We start from the raw sequence: 25234 nt of genomic DNA, 5'->3' as shown, positions 1-25234 counted from the left end.
TTTACACAATTGATGTAGAGGGGTCTGGCGAGACTGGTCACCGGGATGTTGAACCTGTTGACGAGAGAGGCCAAGATAAAATTTCCTGCAGATCCAGAGTCCAAGAAGGCCACAGCAGAGAAGGAGAAGGCAGAGGCAGACATCCGCACAGGCACAGTAAGACGTGGAGAAGCAGAGTAGACATCAAGGACTGTCTCACCTTTGTGCGGAGTCAGCGGACGTCTTTCCAGGCGGGGAGGACGGATAGGACAATCCTTCAGGAAGTGTTCGGTACTAGCACAGTACAGGCAGAGATTCTCCATGCGGCGTCGTGTCCTCTCTTGGGGTGTCAGGCGAGACCGGTCGACCTGCATAGCCTCCACGGCGGGAGGCACAGGAACAGGTTGCAGGGGACCAGAGGAGAGAGGAGCCGGGGAGAAGAAACGCCTCGTGCGAACAGAGTCCATATCCTGGCGGAGCTCCTGACGCCGTTCGGAAAAACGCATGTCAATGCGAGTGGCAAGATGGATGAGTTCATGTAGGTTAGCAGGGATTTCTCGTGCGGCCAGAACATCTTTAATGTTGCTGGATAGGCCTTTTTTAAAGGTCGCGCAGAGTGCCTCATTATTCCAGGATAATTCTGAAGCAAGGGTACGGAACTGTACGGCATACTCGCCAACGGAAGAATTACCCTGGACCAGGTTCAACAGGGCAGTCTCAGCAGAAGAGGCTCGGGCAGGTTCCTCAAAGACACTTCGAATTTCCGAGAAGAAGGAGTGTACAGAGGCAGTGACGGGGTCATTGCGGTCCCAGAGCGGTGTGGCCCAAGCCAGGGCTTTTCCAGACAGCAGGCTGACTACGAAAGCCACCTTAGACCTTTCAGTGGGGAACTGGTCCGACATCATCTCCAAGTGTAATGAACATTGGGAAAGAAAGCCACGGCAAAACTTAGAGTCCCCATCAAATTTATCCGGCAAGGATAGTCGTATTCCAGAAGCGGCCACTCGCTGCGGAGGAGGTACAGGAGCTGGCGGAGGAGATGATTGCTGGAGCTGTGGTAGTAACTGTTGTAGCATAACAGTCAGTTGAGACAGCTGTTGGCCTTGTTGCGCAATCTGTTGTGACTGCTGGGCGACCACCGTGGTGAGGTCAGCGACAACTGGCAGAGGAACTTCAGCGGGATCCATGGCCGGATCTACTGTCACGATGCCGGCTGGCAGGTGGTGGATCCTCTGTGCCAGAGAGGGATTGGCGTGGACCGTGCTAGAGGATCGGTTCTAAGTCACTACTGGTTTTCACCAGAGCCCGCCGCAAAGCGGGATGGTCTTGCTGCGGCGGTAGTGACCAGGTCGTATCCCCTAGCAACGGCTCAACCTCTCTGGCTGCTGAAGATAGGCGCGGTACAAGGGAGTAGACAGAAGCAAGGTCGGACGTAGCAGAAGGTCGGGGCAGGCAGCAAGGATCGTAGTCAGGGGCAACGGCAGAAGGTCTGGAATCACAGGCAAGGAACACACAAGGAACGCTTTCACTGGCACTAGGGCAACAAGATCCGGCGAGGGAGTGAAGGGGAAGTGAGGTGATATAGGGAAGTGCACAGGTGTAAACACTAATTGGAACCACTGCACCAATCAGCGGTGCAGTGGCCCTTTAAATCGCAAAGACCCGGCGCGCGCGCGCCCTAGGGAGCGGGGCCGCGCGCGCCGGGACAGAACTGACGGGGAGCGAGTCAGGTACGGGAGCCGGGGTGCGCATCGCGAGCGGGCGCTACCCGCATCGCGAATCGCATCCCGGCCGGAGGTGGTAACGCAGCGCCCCGGGTCCGTGGAACCGACCGGGGCGCTGCAGTGAGGGAAGTGTAGCGAGCGCTCCGGGGAGGAGCGGGGACCCGGAGCGCTCGGCGTAACACTGCCTGATGGCGGAGCCTGGGAGCCGAGCGTGGAGAAGCATGGAGTGAGAGCTCCGTCTCAAGTGAGGGGAAAAAGCTACTCATATACTGACTATCCGTGCAGAAAAGTCCCAGAACTGTCTCCCAACTTACTAGGAACACAGAGGGAGCATTCCTAACGTGCTGGCGAGAGCAAAAGGTATTTAATCAAAGCCGCAACACAACACGTGCAGACAGGGGCTGCCACCCTTGCTGCACTTATCTCTGTGCCTGTCTCCCTCCTGCTCCATCAGTAACTGTTACTCACGGGAGCTCCGGACGCAGCTGCTCCCTGGTAGTAGACTGAGATCTGCTAAAAACATACAATCCAAGTACTTCCTGAAAAAGCCGGAAGTTGCCTGCTGTGGCCATCTTCTGCACAGTGGTATCCACGGAGGCCTGAGTGCGGTCATGTAGCACACTGCACCACTATAGAAGGGTAGCAATCCATCTCTTCACTATCTTTAAGGTCTAAAGGAACCTTATTTGAGCTGCATACTTTTCCTTAAAGAAGCAGGTACCGCATATACCTCATCTAATACTGCTCAGCTGTTTGTTATCACAGCTTCCATAAACTGCTGCAACTATACAAGACAATTGCTGTACTGCCTATTGCAGAAACTCATTGGGCTCTACCTTATCCAAAAACTGTAACCAGTTCTTCCTGATCTATGTACTTCATACCCTTCTGCTGATGCTGTTTAGTATAGTGATCTCACTGTACGCCTCGGTGCAACCTCCTATATATTTCCCTCCTAGGGAAATCTCCGGATACTCCGGCTCACTCTGGGTCCAGTAAATTAAATTTCAAAATCCTTAATTTAAATTTCTAAATCTTAAATTTATATTTCAAAATCATAACTTTCAATGGTCTCCTCATGCTTCTGCCAACTCCAGGCTGTGTCATTCAGCCAATATATGGTTTACTGATGGTGCTGGGCCTGTGTCTGGGCCTAAAAAATTTTTATGGTAGCACTAGCTACCCTAAATCTTCAATTTAAATTTCAAAATTTGTCTTTTATTCTTAGGGATTGTGAAGCTCTGGTGTCTACTCATGCTGCTGCCATTCAGACTCTATATGGTCTCCTCATGCTTCAGCCAACTCCAGGCTGTGTCATTCAGGCAATATATGGTGTACTGATGCTGCTTGGCCTGGGTTTGGGAATAAAAATGTTTTTATTGTGGCACTAGCAACCCAAAATCTTCAATTTCAGAAATTTCAAATAAATTTCAGAATTCATCTTTTAATCTTAGGGATTGTAAAGCTCTAGTGTCTACTCATGCTGCTGCCAACTTCAGGCTGTGCCATTCAGACACTATTTGGTCTCAAATTTGTAGTAAAGAAAGTCCGTCCAGCGCAAGATGTGCAGGTAAAATTTTGCTTTATTGAAATTTTCCAACAGTAGTTACATACAGAGAACAGTGTCTGACACATTTTGCACCTCGGTACTTAATCGTAGAGTCTACGATTGCGCAGAATACTGTACGTGTGTTTGCCAGTAGTACTCATACCTAGACTTCCTTTTCCTTACTTCCCTGGCCAATCACAGAACATCACCTACTTCTCTCTGCTCTATGCTGAGTGGTGATTTACAATACAGTCCTATCCAATCCAATTTCCTCCAATATATGCAGAGTCAAAGAGGTGCTTGAAACCAAGGTGAGAGTAAAACTTCTACTTTATTCCCATAATGCAACACGTTTCGCGGAGGTTCCACTTCATCAGGCAGGAGAACTAGAACATGGTGTGCAGTTTATATAGGGAGAATCCTTAACCCTCCAGGCAGCTCTGCAGGTCCACAGGTTGCACGGTATTCATCCACATCAGAGATCCATATCCAGATGGATCTCTGATGTGGATGAATACCGTGCAACCTGTGGACCTGCAGAGCTGCCTGGAGGGTTAAGGATTCTCCCTATATAAACTGCACACTGTGTTCTAGTTCTCATGCCTGATGAAGCGGAATCTCCGCGAAACGCGTTGCATTATGGGAATAAAGTAGAAGTTTTACTCTCACCTTGGTTTCAAGCGCCTCTTTGACTCTGCCTATATTGGAGGAAATTGGATTGGATCTGTATCTGTGAAAGGTGGAGCGGCTGCTGGAACTCTACACTGTATGCACTCTTATCCATGGTTGCACTTGGACGCTGTACAACCCCACTTGGTAAGCGCATATTCACATTCTGCGTTACCTGTACACCTTGCGGTATCACACTAGGGAGCGCTTCCTGCTCTGTTTTTTATTCTAATACAGTCCTATAAATTTTTGGGGGAATGGGGTTATTGCTGCACTGGCTTTCCCATGTGAGCAGGATTACTGCAAGGACAAGGTTATATCACAAAAGGAGGCAGTGTTATGCACATAGGAAAAAACAAAAATATTAACATAAAGAACAGCTACCCAGAACTGTATTGGTGGTCAGAGATAACATGGAATTCCTGCTTTACTTTTCAGGCATGGTTTGGATCCTCTGAATGAAGCAGACATGCTCAGGTTTAATTTACACAGTCTAGATTCTCTCCTCTGGACAGCACTAGCCATGCCATCTTCCTCCACTTCTTGTGCTAGAGACAGAATTCCCCAAATATGCAGTGGACAGCAGTTTGAAGGTAAGTGAGACACCTATAGGTCTTTAGGACTTTCTTATGGGTTAAGGAGACATTTTGGTAATTTATATGATTACCAAATATGTTAGCAATTAAATAGAAAGAAATTAGCTCAGTATTTCTATTACTGGATAACCCATTTAAGCAGCCAAATTTGTAATTCTTAAACTGATACTTAAGATATTATAAATGTAGTCTACTATTGTGGCACCATGGATTTCCCTTACTGTTAGGAAGGACAACATGATACGTACAATTGGTGATATGGCGAGGAGTGTGTTACAAAACCTTCTTGTTTAAAGAGTGTGTCACCATCATGAAAAGCTTGAAAAGCTCTGCCTTAAGGGATAAATAAGTATTGTGGACCATAAATAGACAGTTTTCTAGGAAAACAGTTTTAACACTTTCCTGTTGGATGAATCATATGAGCTCATGACGTTATAGATAAAAACTAAGGATGGAAAGGATGAGTTTGTGCAGATGAAAAAGTATAAAAAGTAATAAACTATATTGTAAGGTACAAAAATACTACAGAAATTATTGCAAAGGATCAAATACAACCATCAAATCTTAGTAGAGTGGGAGCTGGGGGGGGTTAAAAAGCAACAATGGATTTAGCTCATGGATAGTTCACACAGAAAACACATTAAAAAAAAATAAAAAAATAAAAATATATATACATACATACACACACACACACAGTGGGGCAAAAAAGTATTTAGCCAGCCACCAATTGTGCAAGTTCTCCCACTTGAGAAGATGAGAGAGGTCTGTAATTTTCATCATAGGTATACCTCAACTACGAGAGACATAATGACAACAAAAAAAATTCCATAAAATCACATGATTTTTAAAGAATTGATTTGCAAATTATGGTGGAAAATAAGTATTTGGTCAATAACAAAAGTTCATCTCAATACTTCGTTATATACCCTTTGTTGGCAATGACAAAATTCAAGCGTTTTCTGTAAGTCTTCAAAAGGTTTTCACACACTGTTGATGGTATTTTGGCCCATTCCTCCATGCAGATCTCCTCTAGAGTAGTGATGTTTTGGGGCTGTTGCTGGGCAACATGGACTTTCAACTCCCTCCAAAAGTTTTCTATGGGGTTAAGATCTGGAGACTGACTAGGCCACTCCAGGACCTTGATAACATACAGGGATAGGTGCACTACTGTGGTAGATGTAACAGTGACATTAGGTAACCCTAAACACTGATGTTAAAATTGAGATATTACCCAGTATATCCTTATATGAAAGACATACCTGAGCCCGCACACCAACACCAAGGTTTCTCAAGTGGCATGGGACCTAGCACTAACCTACCTGTGCCTGATAAGCAAAACCAGGGGCCAGTGGGCAATTACGGCAGCATTAGGTCCTACTCACAGCTTGCTCCCAGTTACCTCCAGTGTGAACAGGGCACACACACAATGGAAGGAGGGAAGCAAGCTATAAGCCCCACCCAAGTGGCTGAGTATGTATGCCGGCCTCACAGGTGAACCTGAATGCAGTCTAGAGTGGAAATAAAGGTGCATAAAATGTGGAGTTTTTACATCTCCAAGTATAAGACTAAAATAACTAAAAAGAGACATGGTCTCAACTGGCAGGTAGGAGATGCTCAACCCCACATGCAGTTGTGCATATATACTGGGGGAGCAGATACTACCCTTGCAGTCTGTTGCTAAGGGTAATCCCCAGCATAAAAATGCATACGGTGGGGGATGCCTGCAAACAGACTACAAGTGCCACATTAACATCCTACACCAGATAAACTGTGCGGATGTGTAACAATCAGAATAATAACATACAGGGATAGGTGCACTACTTGTGTGCGGGCTCAGGTATGTCCTTCATATAAGGATATACTGGCTAATGTCTCAATTTTAACATCAGTGTTGAGGGTTAGCTAATGTCACTGTTACATCTACCACAGTAGTGCACCTATCCCTGTATGTTATTATTCTGATTGTTACACATCCGCGCCGTTTATCTGGTGTAGAATGTTAATGTGGCACTTGTAGTCTGTTTGCGGGCACCCCCCAACGTATGCATTTTTATGTTGGTGATCACCCATAGCAACAGACTGCAAGGGTAGGATCTGCTCCCCCAGTATATATGCACAACTGCATGTGGGGTTGAGCATCTCCTACCTGCCAGTTGTGACCATGTCTCTTTTTCATTATTTCACTCCAGGACCTTGAAATTCTTATTACGAAGCCATTCCTATGTTGCCCTGGTGGTGTGTTTGGGATCATTGTCATGCTGAATGACCCAGCCATGTTTCATCTTCAATGCCCTTGCTGATGGAAAGAGTTTTCACTTAAAATCTCACGATACATGGCCCCATTCATTTTTTCCTTTACACAGATCAGTCGTCCTGGTCCCTTAGCAGAAAAACAGCCTCAACTCATGATGTTTCCACCCCCATGCTTCACAGTAGGTGTGGTGTTCTTTGGATGCAACTCAGCATTCTTTCTCCTCCAAACACGACGAGTTGAGTTTTCACCAAAAACTTCTACTTTAATTTCATCTGACTATATGACATTCTCCCAATACACTTCTGGATCATCCAAATGCTCTCTAGCAAACTTCAGACGAGCCCGGACATGTACTGGCTTAAGCAGGTGGACACTGTCTGGCACTGCATGATTTGAGTCCCTGGCGGCGTAGTGTGTTACTGATGGTAGCCTTTGTTACATGGTCCCCCATGTGGTTCTGGAATTTTTGCTCACTGTTCTTGTGATCATTTTGACACCATGGGGTGAGATCTTGTGTGGAGCCCCAGATAGAGGAACATTATCAGTGGTCTTTTATTTCTTCCATTTTCTAATAATTGCTTCCACAGTTGATTTCTTCACACCAAGCTGGTTGCCTATTGCAGATTCAGTCTTCCCAGCCTGGTGCAGGTCTACAATTTTGTTTCTGGCGTCCTTCGACAGCTTCTGGCCATAGTGGAGTTTGGAGTGTGAGTGTTTGAGGTTGTGGACAGGTGTCTTTTATACTGATAACATGTTCAAACAGGAGCCATTAATACAGGTAACGAGTGGAGGACAGAGGAGACTCTTAAAGAAGAAGTTACAGGTCTGTGAGAGCCAGAAATCTTGCTTGTTTGTAGGCGACCAGATACTTATTTTCCACCATAATTATATAAATTCATACAATGTGATTTTATGGATTTTTTTCTCATTATGTCTCTAATAGTTGAGGTATACCTATGATGAAAATTACAGGCCTCTCTCATCTTTTTAAGTGGGAGAACTTCCACAATTGGCTGACTAAATGCTTTTTTGCCCCACTGTGTGTATATTATATACAGTGATCCCTCAACCTACAATGGCCTCAACATACAATAGTTTCAACATACAATGGTCTTTTCTGGACTATTGTAAGTTGAAACCAGACTCAACATACAATGCTACGGACAATCCAGATCTGTGCAACGTGTCATTGGCCGGAAGAACCGACCAATCAGAATGGGCAATTAACTGGTAAAACACCTGTATTACTGAAGCGTATGCACTGACTGATGTCTGGTAGCGCCCCCTACAGTACAGGGAGGTGAGGTATATTACATGTTCTGTACGCTTTACCTGTACCAGGGTTAGCTGCTCCTTTGGACACCAGGTAAGGGTGACTCCATTTTACTTTTTTAGGACATTGCATGTTCTGTACAGGACTCTGAAGAAGCTCCTGTCCTCTTCATAGACCATTGTTTCCCAAGCAGGGTGCCCCCAGCTGTTGCAAAACTACAACTCCCAGCATGCCCGGACAGCCTTTGGCTGTCCGGGCATGCTGGAAGTTGTAGTTTTGCAACAGCTGGAGGCTCCCTGCCTGGGAAACACTGACATAGACAGTGATTTACAGCTCCCAGCAGATTTTTCTTTCTTTTATATGTAAGGACTTACTTTATCTATATTAGTTATCTACTTATTTCTCTTTAATCCTCACTTTTTCCTATTTTTGGATGACATTTTGTTGGCTTTAGAACCAATTACCAGGTTTCCATAGAGTTCTGGTCTCAACATACAATGGTTTCAACATACAATGGTCGTCCTGGAACCAATTAATATTGTAACTTGAGGGACCACTGTATATATGTATATATATATATATATATATATATATATATATATATATATATATATATTCTTGCCAAGGTAGGTAAGTATAGTGGAACATTGTACAATACCCATAATCTGAATCTGACCTTATTCTAAAAAAGCCCCTTGTAACAGTGCCCCAAATAAAATGCTCCTTGTAACAGTGATGCTTATTAAACCAGTGTTTTTTTTAAAATAAATTAGCAGTTTCTAATCCTGGATAACCCTTTTAAGGGACATTAAGGACAATGCTTAAATTTTATGCATCGGGACCAGGAAATAATGATTGGATTTTCTTGTATATATTTAGCTTCTGTTTCCACATCGTATAATTTGCTGGTGTATTTTTTATTTTTTTTCGTGCATATCCTCAGCTGCACTTTGTGATCATTAAGAGCAGAGTCCGAATCCATGTCTGCTCACAGCTTTAGTATATGTTCATGCAGTGAAAAATTTAGTGGCGCATTATTTTAGTCTGGGTTCACAGTATGTAAAATTTGGCACATATTTGCCAGGAAAATGCAGACGTTATCCTTAAAATTGCGGCCACATTTTGCAGGATATCTGTGTGTAAAATATAATACAGGCTGAAAACTTTACGTTGCGTTAACCCTGCCTTACACACATATTTCAGGCTGTAATCTGCAAAAATTTATAGAATAGATATGCCCAGATTTAACAATCACACAACAACAAAGAATCCCCAGGGATTCCAGGGCAATTTATACGTAACTACAACCTTTAGGCGTCACCCCCCAAGGGGTTAGCCCTAAACTAGAAACCCCCCCTAAAACTCGATTTTATTGAATCATTTAAAACATATGAGCTCTGGTATATTGGTTTAAAAACACAGCTAATTGTTGTCTTTGTGATACACGTGCATCCAAAAAACCTTATGGTATTGCTCGTGTGCTCAAACAGCACTAGTGTGAGGATGCTGTTAATCTATCAAATGGACACTAATAGCTGCTTGTTAAAATATAGATAGTCTTCCGCTGCCCGACATTTCGTTGGCTAAACCAACTTTATCAAGGTACAGAGGCCCACTATTCCAAAGATGTGTCAAATGCCAGTGGGGTGTTAATGCTCACTGCACCCCTTATTAAATTCTGTGAGGGATGTTGTTTCCAAAATGGGGTCACATGTGAGGGGGCCACTGTTCTGGCACCATGGGGTCTTTGTAAACCAAATTCGCTCTCCAAAAGCCCAATGTCACTCCTTCCCTTCTGAGCCCTCTAGTGCACCAACAGAGCACTTTACATCCACATATGTGGGGTTAAAAAATTTTGGGGGCTTTTTCTCCTATTACTCCTTGTGAAAATGAAAAGTTTGGGGTAACACCAGCATTTTAGTGTTAAAAATTCAATTTTTCATTTTCACGTCCCATTTTAACGAAAGTTCGTCAATCACCTGTGGGGTGTTAAGGCTCACTGTAACCCTTGTTACATTCCTTGAGGGAAGTAGTTTCCAAAATTGTATGCCATGTTTTTTTTTATTTTTTTTTTTACTGTTTTGGCATCATGGGGGCTTCCTAAATTGGACATGCCCCCAAAAAACATTTTAGCAAAATTCGCTCAAAATGCCATTGTCACTCCTTCGCTTCTGAGCCCTCTAGTGCACCCACAGAGCACTTTAAAGCCACATATGAGGTATTTCCTTACTACAGAGAAAATTAATTACAAGTTTTGAGGGGCTTTTTACCTTTTACCCCTTGTAAAAATGATATAAAATGGGGCTACAATAGCATTTTGGTGTAAAAAATTTAGATTTTAATTTTTCTCCTCCATTTTGCTGCTATTCCTATGAAACACCTAAAGGGTTAACAAACTTTTTGAATGTCATTTTGAATACTTTGAGGGGTGCAGTTTTCATAATGGGGTCCATTATAGGGGATTTCCAATATAAAGACCCTCAAATTAACTTATAAACTTAACTGGTCCCTTAAAAATTCTGATTTTGAAATTTTCGAGAAAAATTGTAAAATTGCTGCTATACTTTGAAGCCCTCTAATGTCTTCAAAAAGTTAAAACATGTCAACTTTGTGATGCAATCATAAAGTAGACGTATTGTATATGTGAATCAATGTGTAATTTATTTTACATGTCCCTTTTCCTTACAAGCAGAGTGCTTCAGAGTTAGAAACCAACAACTATTACCCCAGAATGGGTTAGGGTCAATTGACATAAGCACCTCTGACCTAGGAACAAGTCCTAAGTCACTAATACCCTTTTTAAATCCCACCCCCTAAAACTTCACTTTTATTTAAATTGCACTTAGTAACAAAATAATGTAGTGATCAAAAAAGGTTAAAATCTAGCCTCCTTATGTGTATTAACTATATCAGTAGTAATCTAGAAGCTAACCGCTATCTTGGTATCTAAATCAGAACCAGTGATCTGCAGTGTCACTGGTTAGTGTGACACACAGGAGGTTAAGTAAAAGAATATGCCCCCTCTATATGTTTCGTTGCTACAGCAACGTCTTCAGGAGGGAAACGGGCATCAACCAGTGTAGCCAACACACTGGCTATTTATGGACCAAGACCGCTGATTTGCACCTCCCCAGGTATAGTTCTGACCAATCAGTGTACACTTTCCTTATCATGATGTCACCCACACCTGCAATTCCTGATGGTTCATTAGTGTGACCAATAGTAGAAAGGCTTACCTGGTGTCTCATCTATGAGCGCCTCCTGCCGCGATCACCTGTTTTCCTCGGCGCATCTATTTACTTTCATTTTGTTTCAATGCATGCGCGTTGTTATTCGCCTGTCTTCCGTCCCTGCGTGTGCACACTGGGTCCCAGACGGTACTTAGGAATCATCCTCTAATGTCCTGAATGGCGCATGCGTGAATATCCATCTTCACCTTACTGCTGACAAATTGAACTCTTTACCATTCCTGTAATGTATTGTTTATGTAGTTTGTATTAATAATGCAGCATATCTTATTCTCATTGTGTTCATTATGTTATCAACAAATGATGATATCTCCATGTACTAATAGTGTAAGTCCGTATGTTATAAAAACATCTTGGCATATCTATAGAATGACAGTATAGATGTTTAATCATATCTTTATTATCATAATGGATGAATGACATCACATTGTAAAATACAAATCTATTGTACATAGTGTATATGAGTTACCAAACAACCATAATCATGGAGTACTATCATCATCTGCCAGATAAATAATTCGGGTTAGCATGTAATAGTGGTATGCCTACATTATCATGACTATCCCATGGGATTTGGCCCTTGGTCATTTTACTGTTGGGGCCAATCCCGGTCAGGTAGAGGTGATAGTAATGGTGTTCATAAGCTGTAAATGTACAGATTTAATAATATAAGTGGTAACCTAAGGACCACTATATATCTTATCCCGGCATCATCTCATATCGGGTCTGGTCCATGCCAGATATAAAGGTTGACTACCTAGGTATAGATCTACAATTCTAACTCAATAACAAAAGTCATGCTAATAACAATATCGCAACGAATCATAGAAAAGCTGTGAAGGAAAACCCTTCATTCAGACCATTAGGGGACAGACTTTTCAACCTGTATATCCATTTAGCTTCCTCCCTAAGGAGGATTTTATCAATGTGACCCTTTCTTGGGCCCAATCTCAACTTGCACATTCCCCAAAACTTCAGATCCTGTAATCTACCTCCATGCATCGCATGCATGTATCTTGCCACGGGTGTATCTGTTCCCAACCGGATGTTACTTAAGTGTTGACAAATCCGTCTTCTGAATTCCTGAGTGGTTTTACCCACATACAACTTGGAGCATCCACAACTGGCAATATCTATAATGTTCCTAGACCTGCAATTTATAAATTGCCTGATTTCATATTCCCGATTATCCACTGGGTTGACAAATTTCTTAACCCTGGGTAGATATGGGCAAAAACTACACTTGCCACAGCTGAAGGAGTCGGTGATTTTACTCCTAAACCAACTTTGAGGTTCACTCTCCAGTGAGAAATGACTCATAACTAGGAGTTCTGTACATTTACCGCTTATGAACAACATTACTATCACCTCTACCTGACCAGGATTGGCCCCAACAGTGAAATAACCAAGGGCCAAATCCCATTGGATAGTCATGATAATGTTGGCATACCACTATTACATGCTAACCCGAATTATTTATCTGGCAGATGATGATAGTACTCCATGATTATGGTTGTTTGGTAACTGATATGCACTATGTACAATAGATTTGTATTTTACAATGTGATGTCATTCATCCATTATGATAATAAAAATCTGATTAAACATCTATACTGTAATTCTATAGATATGCCAAGATGTTTTTATAATATATGGACTTACACTATTAGTACATGGAGATATCATAATTTGTTGATAACATAATGAACACAGTGAGAATAAGATATGCTGCATAATTAATAAAAACTATATAAACAATACATTACAGGAATGGTAAAGAGTTCAAGGATGATTCCTAAGTGCCGTCTGGGACTCGGTGTGCACACGCAGGGACGGAAGACAGGCGGATAACAACGTGCATGCGTTGAAACAAAACAACATTAAAAAGACGCTCCGAGGAAAACAGGTGATCGCGGCAGGAGGCGCGCATAGATGAGGTGTCAGGAGGCGCGCATAGATGAGACACCAGGTAAGCCTTTCTACTATTGGTCACACTAATGAACCATCAGGAATTGCAGGTGTGGGTGACATCATGATAAGGAAAGTGTACACTGATTGGTCAGAACGATACCTGGGGAGGTGCAAATCAGCGGTCTTGGTCCATAAATAGCCAGTGTGTTGGCTACACTGGTTGATGCCCGTTTCCCTCCTGAAGACGTTGCTGTAGCAACGAAACATGTAGAGGGGGCATATTCAGCTTTTACTTAACCTCCTGTGTGTCACACTAACCAGTGACACTGCAGATCACTGGTTCTGATTTAGATACCAAGATAGCGGTTAGCTTCTAGATTACTACTGATATAGTTAATACACACGAGGAGGCTAGATTTTAACCTTTTTTGATCCCTACATTATTTTGTTACTAAGTGCACTTTAAATAAAAGTTAAGTTTTAGGGGGTGGGATTTAAAAAGGGTATTAGTGACTTAGGACTTTTTCCTAGGTCAGAGGTGTTTATGTCAAAGTTTGAAAAATTCAAAAATTTTCAAATTTTTCCTGAAATTTTTGAATTTTTCATCAAGAAATGATGCAAGTATCGACATAAATTTACCACTAACATAAAGTAGAATATGTAACAAAAAAACAATCTCGGAATCACATTTATAAGTAAAAGCATCCCAGAGTTATTAACCCCTTAAGGACCCAGCCATTTTACACCTTAGGACCCAGCCATTTTTTGAATATCTGACCACTGTCACTTTAAACATTAATAACTCTGGAATGCTTTTACTTATCATTCTGATTCCGAGATTGTTTTTTTGTGACATATTCTACTTTAACATGGTGGTAAAATTTTGTGGTAGCTTGCATCCTTTCTTGGTGAAAATCCCAAAATTTTTTACACTCGCATGTTCTTGTAGACCCAAATTTTCACTTTTTACAAGGGGTAAAAGGAGAAAATTTATACTTATATTTGTAGCCCAATTTCTCTCGAGTAAGCACATACCTCATATGTCTATGTAAATTGTTCGGTGGGCGCAGTAGAGGGCTCAGAAGGGAAGGAGCGACAAGGGGATTTTGGAGAGTACGTTTTTCTGAAATGGTTTTTGGGGGGCATGTCACATTTAGAAAGCTCCTATGGTGCCAGAACAGCAAAAAAAAAAACACATGGCATACCATTTTGGAAACTAGACCCCTTGAGGAATGTAACAAGGAATTAAGTGAGCCTTAATACCCCACAGGTGTTTCACGACTTTTGCATATGTAAACATTTTTTTTTTAATTTTCACTAAAATGTGTGTTTCCCCCCAAATTTCACATATTTGAAAGGGTTAATAGCAGAAAATACCGACCAAAATTTGTAACCCCATCTCTTCTGAGTATGGAGGAACCCCATAAGTTGACCTGAAGTGCACTACGGGCGAACTACAATGCTCAGAAGAGAAGGAGTCATATTTGGCTTTTTGAGAGCAAATTTTGCTTGGGTGGCATGTCGCAATTAGGAAGCCCCTTTGGTGCCAGAAGAGCAAAAAAAAAAAAACTCATGGCATACCATTTTGTAAACTAGACCCCTTGAGGAACGTAACAAGGAATAAAGTGAGCCTTAATACCCTACAGGGGTTTCACGACTTTTGCATATGTAAAAAAAAAAAAAATTTTCACTAAAATGTGTGTTTCCCCGCAAATTTCACATATTTTCAAGGGTTAATAGCAGAAAATACCCCCCAAAATTTGTAACCCCATCTCTTCTGAGTATGGAGGTACCCCATAAGTTGACCTGAAGTGCACTACGGGCGAACTACAATGCTCAGAAGAGAAGGAGTCATATTTGGCTTTTTGAGAGCAAATTTTGCTCGGGGGGCATTTCGGATTTAGGAAGCCCCTATGGTGCCAGGACAGGAAAAAAAAACCCACATGGCATACCATTTTAGAAACTAGACCCCTTGAGGAACGTAACAAGGAATAAAGTGAGCCTTAATACCCCACAGGGGTTTCACGACTTTTGCATATGTAAAAGAAAAATTAAAAAATATGTCATTAAAATGTGTGTTTTCCCCCAAATTTCACATTTTTGCAAGGGTTAATAGCAGAATTACCCCCCATAATTTGTAATCTCATCTCTTCTGAGTATGGAGGTACCCCATAAGTGGACCTGAAGTGCACTACGGGCGAACTACAATGCTCAGAAAACAAGGAGTCATATTTGGCTTTTTGAGAGCAAATTTTGCTTGGGGGGCATGTCACATTTAGGAGGCCCCTATGGTGCCAAGACATAAAAAAAAATAAAAAACACATGGCATACCATTTTGGAAACTAGACCACTTGAGGAACGTAACAAGGAATAAAGTGAGCCTTAATACCCCACAGGGGTTTCATGACTTTTCCATATGTAAACAAAAAATTTTTTTCACTAAAGTGTGTTTCCCCACAAATTTCACATTTTTGCAAGGGTTAATAGCAGAAAATACCCCCCAAAATTTGTAACCCCATCTCTTCTGAGTATGGAAGTACCCCATAAGTGGATGTCAAAAGCACTGCAGGAGCGCTACAATGCTCAGAAGAGAGGGAGTCACATTTGCCAACTTTGCAGAAATGGGGGGGACATGTCGCATTATGGAATCCCCTATGGTGCCAGGACAGCAAAAAAAAAAAAAAAACACATGGCATACCATTTTGGAAACTAGACCCCTTGGGGAACATAACAAGGAATAAAGTAAGCCTTAATACCCCACAGGGGTTTCACGACTTTTGCATATGTAAAAAAATATATATTTTTTTCACTAAAATGTTGGTTTTCCCCAAAATTTTACATTTTTACAAGGGTTAATAGCAGAAAAGACCCTCCACAATTTGTAAATACATTTCTTTGGAGTAAGGACATACCTTTTTTTTATGACAGTAGCTCGGCGGGTGCACACCAGGTCTTGTTATAGCGTGAGGTCAGTCAGGGGCCTTGAGCTTCATATGGAGCTAGGATGTGGGACACCCCCTCAAGGACTGTTAATGGGGGACCAATGAGCCCTAAAATAGGGGAACACTTGGGGGACAACGGGCCATAACTGGGGTAGACAGGTGGGGTACAGAGGCCCGTAATATGGGGTACAGTGGGCCAGAAAATTATAAATAATAATAAAACAGGATATGTTCCCAGAATGATGACCTAGAGCATAGCCAAAACAAAAAAAATACGCCCGCCCCAAACCCTATGCTCTGAGTCATCATTCTGGGAATGTGATGTGTGTGGCCGTCCCTAACCTGTTGCCTCAAATGCGCACCCGCTCAGGTGGAGAGAGAGCGCTGCGCATTTGAGGCAACATAAAAAGTCCCCGATGATAGTGACTTAGTGACCTGTGACCCATTTCTGAAAAGACACCCCCAGAGGTCTTATCAGTTTTTGTTTGTTTTTTTCTGATTTTTTTGGGCAATTTTGGACTTGGTACATTGGTCAAATTATGGAAAATTCTAATGAAAAGGGAAAATTTTGCGCTCCATGGAAGTGTGATACTCCCTGAAGCAGTTTTTTATGCAGAAGCCCGGATTGTCTGGACAAGTGTCACACTGAGTGGTGGTGTCCTTCCGTATCCCCTTCCTGTGACACACTCTGCATCTTTTCTGGGATCGTCCCGTCCTTCCAGTGCGGGGGACCTCACCTGGAAAGTGCTGGCCAGGGACGATCCTGGCGCCTATAACTCCAGAACCTTGGGAAGTCCGGCCAGATCTTTCCCGGTCAGCAAAGATCAGGAACCTTAGGACTTCTTCTTGGTACTGGAGGAATGTCCCTGTGTTGCCAGCGTACTGTACAAAAGCGTTGTACATGGCAACCTGTACCAAGTAGACCGCAACTTTTTTGTACCATGCCCGTGTTTTCCGCATGGTGTTATATGGCTTGAGGACTTGATCTGAGAGATCAACTCCCCCATATACCGATTGTAGTCCAGAATACAATCGGGCTTGAGGACCGTCCCACGGTACCTCACACAGGGACAGGGGTGCTGCCGTTCCCATGAATAGTGCTGAGCATAAGGACATCCCTCTTATCAATATACTTCACCAACAACAGGTTATCATGGGTCAGGGCACGGGACTCACCCTTGGGGATAGGCGTCTGGACCAAATTTAGAGGGAGGCCTCTCTGGTTCTTCCGCACAGTCCCACAAGCGGACATGGATTTGGCGGAAAGGGATTTGAACAGAGGGATGCTGGTATAAAAGTTGTCCACGTACACGTGGAAACCCTTATCCAGCAATGGGTGCATAAGGTCCCAAACGAGTTTCCTGCTAACACCCAGAGTGGGGGGACATTTTGGAGGTTCAATACGGGAATCTCTTCCCTCATATACTCTAAACTTGCAAGTGTACCCGGAGGTACTCTCACAAAGTTTATAGAGCTTCACTCCATACCGCGCCCGCTTCGAGGGAATATACTGGCGGAAGATGAGTCTCCCTTTAAAACTGATGATAGACTCATCTACCGAGAGGTCCCTGAGCGGTACGTAGGCCTCCAAATATTTCGCCCCAAAGTGATCGATGACCGGTCTCACTTTGTAAAGCCGGTCATAGGTGGGATCACCTCGGGGCGGACATGCTGCATTATCTGCATAATGCAGGCATTTCCGAATGGGCTCGAACCGCTTTCGTGTCATCGCCATACTGTAAAGCGGGGTCTGATAGAGGACGTCCCCACTCCAGTAATGACGAGCACTTGGTTTTTTGACCAGGCCCATATGCAGCGAGAGGCCCCAAAATGTCCTCATTTCCGCTGCATCAATGGCGCGTCATTCATTGGACCTGGCCAAAAACGAATCGGGGTGGTGGGCAATGAACTGCTGGGCATACAAGATCGTTTGCTCCACCATGTGATTGACCAGGCTGTCACTGAAAAAAAACTTTAAATAGTCTAGATCAGTGAAGCCAGCATGTTCAATCCGGAATCCTGAGTCGCCAACAAACTCAGGAATCCGTGGCTGATAACCCTCTGGGGGGCTCCAGACAGGGTCATCGGAAGGGGGCTCCGGTGCACTTGTCTGGGGGGCCGGACTCCTATTACGAGCGGCATTGCCACTCGTACTAGTGTCGGCCACTGGGTCACTTTCATGGGGGGGTGCGTGGCCTCGCCTGGTCTCCGCCGCCGTACAGGGGACTCATCATCACTACTAGATGATGAGGAGGACGAGGAAGAACACAAAAAAGTAGGATCTTCCTCGTCCTCACTGGCAGATTTGGAGTCGGTGGCTAAAAAAACATACGCCTCCGCTGCCGAGGGCGGGGAAGTATGTAGTGTGGTGCTTGGTGTACTACTTTATATAACGGTGTGTACTTTATACACACCGTTATAATTGGGGGGGGGGAAACGCTGCGGCCAAAAAAAAGGGGTGGCACACGCAGCGCCCTGAACCCCTAATAGGTCCCTGGTGACACTGATCACAGGACCCTAGGGGCCTATTAGGGGTCAGGTGGGGGGGATTATTATTTTTTTTATACTTTCACTTTTATTTTATACTTTCACTTTTATTTTACACCTACCTTTCCCTGAAAGAACACTGTCCCTGCACTAGGGGGGCAATTGCCGTGGATGAGGGGGCTCCGGAGCACAGAGGGGGGGGGTCCCGGTCCTCTTCTGGCACCTCTGCCCGCTGACTGAACTCATCGAGCAGACAGGGCTGCGTGAGGGGATAGTTAACCCCTCCTCTGCCGCACTGCTATTGGCTGGACGATTGCCGGCCAATATCAGTGTTGCTTGGGCGGTGACAGTATTGTCACCACTCCCAGCAACCGAAGGTGATTGGGGGTGTATTGTACACCGCTGATCACCTTCGTTTTCCGGGTCATCGGGTCGCAAGTGACCCGAATGACCGGAATCGCAGCAGATCGCTCGTGTGAATTCTCTGCTCTGCTGCGATTGTCGACATGTGGGGGTCCCGGGACCCCCTTCGGCATTTGCATGGCATGCCTGCTGAATGATTTCAGCAGTCATGCCATTCCGATCTCTGCCGGGCGCCGCGGCAGGGACCGGAATATACCATGACATACATGTACGTCATGGGTCCTTAAGTACCGGGGTCCCATGAAGTACATGTACATCATGGGTCCTGAAGGGGTTAAAGGGGTACTCCGGTGAAAAACTTTTTTTTTTTTCTAATCAACTGGTGCCAGAAAGTTTAACAGATTTGTAAATTACTTCTATTAAAAAATCTTAATCCTTCCTGTACTTATTAGCTGCTGAATACTACAGTGGAAATTCTTTTCCGTTTGAAACACAGAGCTGTCTGCTGACATCACGATCACATTGCTCTCTGCTGACATCTCTGTCCATTTTAGGAACTGCCAGAGTAAAAGGAAATCCCCATAGCAAACATATGCTGTTCTAGGCAGTTCCTAAAATGGACAGAGATGTCAGCAGAGAGCACTGTGCTCATGATGTCAGCAGACAGCGTGGTGTTTCAAAAAGAAAAGAATTTCCGCTGTAGTATTCAGCAGCTAATAAGTACAGGAAGGATTAAGATTTTTTAAATAGAAGTAATTTACAAATCTGTTTAAATCTGGCACCAGCTGATTTAAAAAAAAAAAAGTTTTTCACCCGAGTACCCCTTTAATACATAAAGGTCTAGTGGTCAGATTTGCAAAAAATGCCCCCTTCCTTAGGGTTATAATGCGCTCCATCCCCAAAGGGTTAAATCACCCCCATTTTCCCATTTTTAAAATAAAAACAAACAAACATAAACATGTGTGATGTCACCACTTGTGTAAATGTCCAAACTATGAAAATATAATGTTAACCCCTTAAGGACCGGGGTTTTTTCCATTTTTGCATTTTCGTTTTTTGCTCCTTGCCTTTAAAAAATCATAACTCTTTCAATTTTGCACCTAAAAATCCATATGATGGCTTATTTTTTGCACCACCAATTCTACTTTGTAATGACGTCAGTCATTGTGCCCAAAAATCTACGGTGAAACGGGAAAAAAAATCATTGTGAGACAAAATTGAAAAAAAAAACGCCATTTTGTAACTTTTGGGGGCTTCCGTTTCTACGTAGTACATTTTTCGGTAAAAATGACCCCTTATCTTTATTCTGTAGGTCCATACGATTAAAATGATACCCTACTTATACAGGTTTGAATTTGTCGCACTTCTGGAAAAAATCATAACTTCATGCAGAAAAATTTATACGTTTAAAATTGTCATCTTCTGACCCCTATAACTTTTTTATTTTTCCGTGTATGGGGCGGTATGAGGACTCATTTTTTGCGCCGTGATCTGAAGTTTTTAATGGTACCATTTTTGCATTGATAGGACTTATTGATCGCTTTTTATTCATTTTTTCATGATATAAAAAGTGACCAAAAATGCACTATTTTGGACTTTGGAATTTTTTTGCGCGCACGCCATTGACCGTGCGGTTTAATTAACGATATATTTTTATAATTCGGACATTTCCGCACGCGGCGATACCATTTATGTTTATTTTTATTTTTATTTACACTGTGTTTTTTCTTTTATGGGAAAAGGGGGGTGATTCAAACTTTTAATAGGGAAGGGGTTAAATGATGTTTATTCACTTTTTTTTTGCACTTTTTTTTTGCAGTGTTATAGGTCCCATAGGGTTAGTTAAGGGCACTGTTAACCCTTGTCCCTCGTGATGCCAGGGTGAGGGTTAAATGCTGTGTTCTTGATAGGCCTATTGCCACCCTTCCCAAGAGCAATAGGTGATGCAGAAATAAAGGATTGTCCACAACCACTGTTAACTGAAAACTTGCAGGAACTTTTACTAAGGAGTTTCTGTGCATGTAGTAACAGTAACAGTCCAGATAACAAAGTCTCTTTACATATCGCTTGAGCAGCGATTGACAGTCGGTTGGGATCAGGTAAGCTTCTGAAGGATTGTATAGCAGAGATCTGCTGGATTTAGGGGAGTAATTAGGTCCAGTGATCTTGTGATGAGTAGTGGAGAATTGCTTTGTCTTTCCGCTAGGTTAGGGGCATAGGCCGCAAGGCTTTGGCCTAGTAAATTGTCTTGTAAGCCTAGCTCTTCCAGAGTCAGCAACCCAAGAGAGGGATCAAGATGGCGCGGGTCCCTTATATGGGCAGGGGCCGGCCGTTTTGGATTGGTCCGTAACGACTGTCACTCACCGTAACAATGCATTGTGGGTGATACATCACGAGAACCTCCAAAGGTCCTAATGCAAAACCATTGAGTTTCAACCTATTCACGTGACCCATAGGTCCTGCCACGCTCCGAACAGGTAGATAACTAAATATATACACCTATATATATACCTATACTTATATTAATATTAAATAGAACTGCTATATAGTTAGAGACTAAATGTGAGGTGACAAGGGGAGATCTACAAAAGAGGAACCCCGACGTCCTAGGGACTCTGGCTATGGGGACCTCTATAATACGGTACCGGGACACCACACATATAAATTAAAAAGTTATAGCGGTCAGAAGTGGACAATTTTAAGCATATTGATTTTTGTACAAAAAGTTAGAATTTTTTAAAAGTAGTAAAATAAAACAAAACCTATATAATCATATGGACCTGCAGAATACAGATAATGTGTCAGTGTTACCTAAAGGTGCATTGGGTAGAAACGTAAGCCCCCAAAAGTTACAAAATGTGGGGGGTTTTTCCAATTGTGCACAACAAATAATTTTTTATTTGTTTCACTGTACATTTTGAGGTAAAATGAGTGATGTCATTACAAAGTACAATTGGTGATGCAAAAAATAAGCCATCATATATGTCTTTAGATGGAAAAATAAAAGATTTATGTCTATTAGGATGCAAAACAAACACAACAAGAACGTGGTCTCAAATGTCAGGAAGAGCTCGAGCCCAAATGCTGGTGTGCATTTATAGGGAATAGCAAGTCCTGCCCTTGTGGTCCGTTGCTATGGGCAATCCCCAGCAAAAAAAGGCATACAATGGAGGATGTCTGCAACCAATCACAAGGACCAACAAAAATCATCCTTACCCGATGAATGGGTGTGTGGATGTGAACATAGAGAAGTACAGAAACACAACATAAACATAAATGCACTGGTGTGGTGGATGTAACAATGACATTAGCTAACCCTCAAAACTGATGTAAAATTGAGACATTAGCCAGTATATCTTTATATGAAGGACATACCTGAGCCCGCATACCACGCCAATTTTTGTAATTGCGCATTTGCCCCTGTTCTCTTGCTTATCATGCACAGGCAGGTTTAGGTTAGGTCCCGCATCACTTGAGAAACCTTGGCGTGGTATGCGGGCTCAGGTATGTCCTTCATATAAGGATATACTGGCTAATGTCTCAATTTTACATCAGTTTTGAGGGTTAGCTAATGTCATTGTTACATCCACCACACCAGTGCATTTATGTTTATGTTGTGTTTCTGTACTTCTCTATGTTCACATCCACACACCCATTCATCGGGTAAGGATGATTTTTGTTGGTCCTTGTGGTTGGTTGCAGACATCCTCCATTGTATGCATTTTTTTGCTGGGGATTGCCCATAGCAACAGACCACAAGTGCAGGACTTGCTATTCCCTATAAATGCACACCAGCATTTGGGCTCAAGCTCTTCCTGACATTTGAGACCACGTTCTTGTTGTGTTTGTTTTGTAATAATATACCAATGCGCCTTTATTATCATGTATAGGTAGCATTTAGATGCACCTGTGAGGCCGGCAACTCATCAACCTACTTAGGTGGGGCTTATAGCCTGCTTCCTCCCTCCCATTGTTTGTGTGACCACACACTGGAGTTGACACTGGGAGCAGTCTGTAAGTCGGACCAAAAGCTTTTGTAATTGCGCATTTGCCCCTGTTCTCTTGCTTATCATGCACAGGCAGGTTTAGGTTAGGTCCCGCATCACTTGAGAAACCTTGGCGTGGTGTGCGGGCTCAGGTATGTCCTTCATATAAGGATATACTGGCTAATGTCTCAATTTTACATCAGTTTTGAGGGTTAGCTAATGTCATTGTTACATCCACCACACCAGTGCATTTATGTTTATGTTGTGTTTCTATTAGGATGCAAGGAGGAAAAAACTAAATCTAAAAAATTAAATAAAAATGCCTCTGTCCTGAAAGGGTTAAAATCTAAGCCTAATTTTCATTTTTTATTCATAACCATAAATCCCTTTCTATAGATTTCTATAGATTTCAGAACCAATAATAGGACCGCTTGCCATACTTTAAAGCTATATACTCAAGAACAATAGATTTTTTTTTTCCTGGGCTAAACCCCCAAAATGTCTTCATATAAAACTCAAATAGGATTATTTTGCAGCTTTCAACCTTCTCTTGTATCCTTCATTTGATTCAGTTGTTCACCTCAGACAGAATGGGGGGGGGGGGGGGGGTATGATGGGAAATCTTGTTCTGTCCATAAAACAGAGAGAACCTGGGACGGACACACACGATAGGAAACTGAATAATGTATGAGACCTGCTGGATCTGATCGGGAGATGAAGCTGGGATTCTGGTTTAATTTTCCGAGGACTTACAGATGGCAGAATTCCTGTCAATCTCCCAGAAATGTCACATTTCCCCCTTTCCCTAATGTCACATTTCCCGTAATAATACTTGGCATTCACCATTCAGTATCACAAGGATGCTGCTGACTTTATGTTCACAGGTTCCAAATAGCTCAATGAAATTCATAAGGTAGTGAGCAATATCTAATTGAGTCCTAACCTCATAGCAATGGTAACAATGTTGTCACTAACAGTTTATAATGATGTCTCTAACACAAGAGACTTGGAAGGCTTCTGTAATGGGATGATCTTAATTAAAATTGAATATATTTGCTAAGGCATTAGAGATCCGATCGCGTACGCAAATGAGATAGCTGAGGGATTACTAAATCTCCCCAAGAGAGATGTGACTGAAAACGTTATTTCTTAATAAATACTTGCATTAAAAAGTGCTAACATGCAAGTGTTCAATTACATAACATTGACTATTCAAAGAGGATCACTTGTTATTGGAAGAGTGGCAACTGTCAGCTGACTAACCACAGTTCACATGTCTACAGCTGGACATCTATCTAGTGTGTATGGCTATCTTAGGGAACCAGACATCAGATATTACCATATAAAACATGCACCAGCACATTATATATGTTAAAAGCTTCCTTACCATCCCCGGGATTTTCCTGCCCCCAGGGATGGTGAGGATAAGAAGTTAGAAAGCCCCCCCCCCCCCCCCCACCATCCCTGTAAGTAGTCCCTGGGCGAGAAGCTATACTCACCTAATCCTGTCAGCTCTGGCTGTAATCACACCCCCTCAGTGTGATTGACAGCCTGGGTCATTGCTCTGCTCTGCTTAGGGAACCGAGAGATGAAGAGAGCTGTCAATCAGCAGAGGGGGCGTGATTACAGTTGGAGCTGATGGGACTAGGTGAGTAAAGCCCCCGGCTCAGGGGACTACTTACAGGGCCGTGGGATGGTAAGAAAGAAGATTTTACCATATGTAATGCATTCCCAAGCATTATATATGGTAAAATGTCATAACAGGTTCCCTTTAAAGAAGACCTGTAAGCAGTTTTGTACAGAGCTTTATACAGAGATCAGGGAGGGGAGTGGAAGCATACCTGTGGTGGTCTCAAAAAATAAATAGAAACTTGTGTAAGTTCTCGACCAGCACCCACCCCCACTATGCTCTAGAGGGGGGCTCTTCATGTTGGGTGCCCAAAACACTCTGTATTGAGAGTCCTATATTCAACTTTGATTGATTTAGCAATCTCAATAGAGCAATCAGTCATAGCTGAGAAGAGGGTCTGAGAATGCTCTTAATACAGAGCACTTTGGGCCCCTAACAAGATAAGCCCGCCTCCTGAGCATGGTGGTGATGGCTAAGCGATTTACCATTACTTTTCAAGGTCGTACATGCGGCATGGATGGCTTTACTGCCTTCCCCGAACTCTGTATAGGGCCATCAAAAATGCTGACAGTTCCGCTTTAAGGGACTTTTCTGGTCCTCTGGTCATGGTCCTGGAGTAGACA

This window comes from Hyla sarda, chromosome 12 (genome assembly GCF_029499605.1).
Source record: "Hyla sarda isolate aHylSar1 chromosome 12, aHylSar1.hap1, whole genome shotgun sequence".
Classification (NCBI taxonomy): Eukaryota; Metazoa; Chordata; class Amphibia; order Anura; family Hylidae; genus Hyla; species Hyla sarda.
This window is presented reverse-complemented; position numbering follows the sequence as displayed.